This window comes from Macrobrachium nipponense, chromosome 15, assembly GCF_015104395.2.
Source record: "Macrobrachium nipponense isolate FS-2020 chromosome 15, ASM1510439v2, whole genome shotgun sequence".
Lineage (NCBI taxonomy): Eukaryota > Metazoa > Arthropoda > Malacostraca > Decapoda > Palaemonidae > Macrobrachium > Macrobrachium nipponense.
The window spans coordinates 87,439,214-87,445,636 of record NC_087208.1 but is presented as its reverse complement, the minus strand read 5'-3'; positions in this window follow the sequence as shown (position 1 = coordinate 87,445,636).

The following is a 6,423-nucleotide window of genomic DNA, read 5'->3' as shown; positions in this document are numbered from 1 at the left end:
AATGTTCGAGAATTCTGGTGAAGACAACCGGCCACCTGTTCTATAACTCACCCCCTGTGGCAATCAATGCGGACTTTAAGAAGCCTACGTGAGGCCCCCGACATAATCTCAAACAACATTTGGGACACGAAAATAAATAGACCGTATTGGAAGTTCAGAAGAGGGCTCAGTTTTTCTTTATATCTAAATAAAGACCCAATAGTTAATGGGTTTCTTACGATTAGTTGGCTTTTTAAAATCTAATTCACATACCGGACAAATTATATCTCCTGTCTAAAATAGAAATGCTATATAAGCTTAACCCCAATTACGACAAATCTCGTAGGAAGTGAAAAAAAAGAAAAAAATTAATATTAGTGAACTGTCCCCCATCACAAAGCGCACATAAAATTAAGAACAACACATATATATTCCAACATTTTCCTTCATAAATGCAGTTTGTATCGTTACGGAATTTGCTACCATAACGTATCTCATCAGCCAGAAACGACCCGAAACAACCCCATACATAGTACATCTCGGAAAATAGTGCAAAACTCTGGGTAATCAACTCCAAAGGAAAAAAGCAGCAACCGGACTCATCACAGCAATATCAGCAAAAATCCACCAGTGAACACCTAGGTGCTTCGAACAGCACTACAGATTTTGTCAAGTCAGGACTTGCAACTTCAGAAAACCATTATTCTCCAAATATTTTATAATAACACCATTATTCTCCAAATATTCTCCAAAAATCCTATACTGACACTATATAACCACATTTCACAAAATTATCTCCAGGATATCACCAAGGTGCCCAAAAATTGTCTTTAAAAAACATAACTCCCCCATGACATTACTCTAAGTATATAAAACCAAATTCAACAATTATATATCGGCAAAAATAACCACTGGTGAATATAAAAATGCAACATTTCCATAAAACCACAATGAAGTAGTGTCACTTGCCCCCATTAGTCACAATACCAAAAGGAAGTACAGTACCCCTCTTTAGCTTGTAAAACTACAGAAATTCAGCTCCAAAAATCATAGCCACAAAAAAAAAAAAAAATCCAGCACTCCAAAGATTATAGCCACAAAAGAAAAACTCAGCCCTCCAAAAAAAAATCTTCAGTAATAATATAAAAAAAATCACCCACATATCACCATATGAATAATAATACCACCCAGGCAATATTCCCCTCCATTTCACTAATAACCACATGTGGTATAAAAACCAAGTATCCAAAAAAAAAAATTATTACACTCCAAGCAGGATAATAAAAAAGAAACTCTGTCCCTGAAAAATGCACTCAAAGCATCTAGCTGATACACTTGAAAATATTGCCACATATCTTCTCTCACAAAGAGTTTCCATTTGTAACAAAATAACTGCAAAAATAATTGGACTAAACATAGCTCTTACCACCATGGGCCTAAACTCTGGACTATCTCCAACAAAATAAAATATCACAAGGCCAATATATTATATCTCCAATTCTCCAGTAAAATAACCTCGAAAAGCCTCTCTAAGGAGCTCAATGTTACTGTCAAAAAACTACAAACTCTCTGTTTAGCATAACTGCTGAGAAGGGCAAAAACTTGGTAAAAAAAAATTGCCAAAGAATTCTAAAAAAAATCATCAGTGTGCCATAACTCATTACAACAAAACTACAAATCCAAAGTGTCTAAACAAAGGCTTCCCCATATTCACCTCGGCACAGGCCACCAGAAACTTAATCAAGTTTCCTATCTCTGGCAAAGTTGCCACTAACACAATTGTGTAAGAGGCCAACAATTTCCAAAACGCAAATATCCAGAGAAAAAAAAATGTAATGCCATTATGTACACATCCAAAAATGCAAACACTCTCCCCTGAATCTCTCTGCAGCATCAAACAGCTGAAATTATGAACGCATTCCCGAACAATGATTCCAAGTCATGAACTGAGATATTAAAAATCTACACAAACTGTTCGGAGAGAAAAATAAATTCAAATTCGCCCATGATAAAAAAAAAAAACTTACGTTAGCGATGGCTAACGTCCTAAAGGGGAAAAGAAAAGTCAATGGCACTGTTGACTATTCCCGTGACACCCGTAACATCTGTGACTCACATAGACTTCAAGCAATTATCTACTGAACCCCCCCAAAAAAGAAGAAAACTATAGGGCTATCACAGCAAAAAAAAAAAAAAAAAAAAAAAACACCCGGGCCAAAAGAAAGAAGACCGGTAGGTTTCCTCAATTTGACTTTTACCATAGTCTTGAAATGAGCATTAACACAATATCCTCTGATAAAAACCATTATATCTGTGGTTAGTACCTCCCCATATTCACAAACATCACCACCCTTAGTTCTCATTACATCTACCTCAATTGTTAGTCTCAATATCACCCATATCACCAATATCACCACCCATAAATCACTGTCACATTCACCAAAATTATCACCACCATGAACTCCAATAAAATCCCCATAAATATCTCCTGTAATAATTCTCTGTAATAATTCTCCGTAGATATCTATGTAAAATATCTCAAGTATCACCCAGTATGAGCTTAATATTGCCATTCGCCAGAACTCAGTATCATCACCCATTAACATCACCAATAGCATCACCAATAGCATCACCAAACACACCCCCACCCCCATTCTAAAATATCTCCATATCCCCAGTTTATAATCACGTCCTCTACCATTGCGTAAAGGCATCCTCCAAAGCGCAAGGAAATCTTGCACCACATTTATATGCATTTTCTTTTACGCAAAGAAAGAACAAAAATCATTTTAAAAGAAATCCTACGGGCATATCACATGATCTCTCAGTGGCTATCAGCTGATGGCATGGCATTGAACTTTTCTTTTCAAGGACCAAACTCACCCTCTAAACCCGGCACAAAGAAAAAGTTGCATGCATGTATGAAAACCTTCAAATGCATACGTATGTATTAAAAAAAGGATGAATGCGTCGCTTCTAAGCATGTGCCAAGAAATTTATCACGTTCTGCTCCTATGGGGAAAAAAATATGGTAATCTGAACTGCCTCTTTAACTCCAAAAATGATTTATACACAAAGTTAGAGAGAAAAAAAACACTAGGCCTAAAAAAAATGTAAGACTCACGTCATCAATGAAAGATCATAATACAGACTTTTGTGAATGAATAAATCCGCAAACACACACATACTTGCGTGTGTAAGAATTGACCAGATACTCGAACAGCGAGCACTTAGTAAACACACGCATTCCCAGATATCAACTGAGTGAGACATCCTTGAAGGCGTATCACGGCAGGTGAAAATGCTGACCATAATTGAATTTCTTCCTTCCAGTACCAGACTGATGGCTCAATAATTCTTATCATCTGTCACCTAGCATATGAAATCTTAGCCCATTTCCGCAACCAATCTCTCAAAAAATCTTCTTAAAGCTGCTATTAACCCTCTTAAGCCGGAGCCCTAAAAATCAAACGTCTCCCGTATGCCGGGCCTGGTTTGGAGTGAGCGCGGAAGTGGAAAAATAATTTTTTCAAAAATTACAGCGCGCGTACTTTTGAAGATTAAGAGTTGCATTTTTGGCTCCTTTTTTTGTCATTGCCTGAAGTTTAGAATGCAACCATCAGAAATGAAAAAAATATATCATTATCTATGTAAATAATGCGATATATGGTAGCGAAAAAAAAAAAATTCATACATAATTGTATTCAAATCACGCTGTGCAGAAAACGGTCAAAGCTAACCAGTTACTTTTTTTTGCGTTGTATTGTACACTAAATTGCGATCATTTTGATATATAATACATTGTAAAACAATAAAATTAACACCGGAAAAATATTATCACAAAATGATGTACGAACTTCGTAACGCGCGGACGCAAAAAAATATTTTTTTTTTTTTTTTTCATTTTTTTCAAAAAAATTCACCGTAATTCTAAAAAATAATGTCTAGAGACTTTCCAATTTGTTTCAAAATTAAGACAAATGATTGAATATTACGATACTGTAAGAGTTTTAGATTAGAATTGGCAGATTTCGACATTTCGACGAGTTAAATTTGACCGAATGTCGAAATTTTAATATATATATTTTTTTCATATGCACATATTTCGAAGATGGAAAAAAAAAAAGCTACAACCTTCAATTACTTTTTTTTATTGTATTCTTTCATGAATTTGCGCACATTTGATATATGAAACTCTATAAAAAGGCTATATGAAAAGGGGCAAATATTAGGATAATGCCATGTACGTATTTCGGAGACTTGCGGCCGCGAATCGGCGCGCGGAGTGAAGGTAAATATATTTTTCAAAAATTCACCATAAATCACAATATTTTTTTAGAGACTTCAAATTTGTTTCAAAATGAAGAAACATGACGGAATATTACTAGGCCGTAAGAGTTTTAGCTTACAATTGCGTTTTTCAACTATTTCGGTAGAGTCAAATTTGACCGCAACGTGTTTTTTTTCTATTTATCGTGATTTATATGCCAAATATTTCGAAAAAAAGAGAAAAGCTACAACCTTCAATCATTTTTAGTTGTATTACTACATGAAATTGCGCACATTTTCATATATAAAACTTTATGAAACAGCTAATTTTAAATGGTGCAAACATTTCGACAATCGCACAAAAAAAATTTCTGATTTTTTCGGAAGAGTTACCGCGCGAACGTAATTTTTTTTTTTCATAAATTCACCATAAATCAAAATATTGTGCTAGAGACTTCCAAGTCATTGCAAAATGAAGGTAAATGATTGAATATTACTAGAATATAAGAGTTTTAGCTTACAATTGCGTTTTTCGACCATTTCGGTAGAGTCAAAGCTGACCGAAAGTTGAAATTTTTGCACTTAACGTTATTTATATGAAAATATTTCAAAACTGATAAAAGCTACAACCATGGGTTGTCTTTTGTTGTATTGTGCATGAAATTGCGCACATTTCCATATATAAAACTTTATGTAACGGCAAATTTAAAAGGGTGCAAACATTAGGACAATCGCACGAAAAAATTTATCGGAAGAGTTATCGCACGAACGTAAGGAAAAAGTTTTTTCATAAATTCACCATAAATCGAAATATTGTCTAGAGACGTCCAATTTGTTGCAAAATGAAGGCAAATGATTGAATATTACTATATAAGTAAATTTTAGCTTACAATTGCGTTTCTCGACCATTTCTGTAGAGTCAAAGTTGACCGAAGGTTGAAATTTTTGCACTTATCGTTATTTATATGAAATATTCAAATTGATAAAAGCTACAATCATGAGTATTTTTTTAGTTGTATTGTGCATGAAATTGCGCACATTTTCATATATAATACTTCATGTAAAGGATAATTTAAAATGGTGCAATAATTATGTCAAAGGTTGACGAAATAATTTCCGAGATGTGTCACTGATACTTTTTAGTGCGATAAGAAAAGAAATTCGCGCTTGCGCGCCTGCGTAGCGATTGTAAACAAACAACGCCTTGATCCGTGAACTCCCAGCATCCCCCAAGGCGCGTGATACAAAAGTTTTCGGCTGGTAGGCCTATAAGTATTTTTCAGCGAATTTTTAAAAAAAACTTTTTTGAGCCGACGTATGATACGCCAATCGCATACGGGGCATTTTTGACTCGACGTTTAATACGTCCAATCGGCGTAAGAGGGTTAATCTCACAAAAGGCGTAACAACGGTTCAAAAACACCGCTAGCCACCAACTTTTAACCGTGATTTTTATCTTGGTACTTCTATGTTAAATAGGTAGCAAAGAACCATGTGTCTAAGGCACTGGTAACACCCATTTCCTTTCACTCCAACACTAATAACCACCCCCCCCCCTCTCTCTCTCTCTCTCTCTCTCTCTCTCTCTCTCTCTCTCCCCACAACACTTCTTTCGCCCCCCCCCCTCTCCATTACCTAAGGCCATTAAATCAGACTCGTGAACTACAAATACATTTATTTAAGAGCAAAGTATTTAGCTAAATTTAAATGAAAGGTTGACCTCAGATAACCCACTCCATATTTCTACTACAATAATCAACATTATCTTAGCCATGAAACTGGAAAAGTCACACAGTCTAGTACACCATGAACATTAGTCAAGTTCCCATTTCAATTAAGTCACCATATTTAGTACCTCTTTCTCAGAATCACCTATAAAAAGACAAGAGAAAATATCGATAAGCAAAAGATTATAAATTAAAATCAAAAGATCATATGAAATAGAACATCTTTGAAATAAATATTCAAATACAATCAAGCCACACCTTTTAGCTAAAAAATAAGTATGCTTACCCATTTCAATACAGTATTCACACACACTTTACAAAAAGTACTGTTCGAAGACTTCGCCTCTCTTGTACAGATCTCCCCTCTTGGTTACTTTACTATCTCGTTATGTAGGGAAAAGACTCCCTCATACGCACGAACTCACACACATTGTTCACGCCCCAGGAA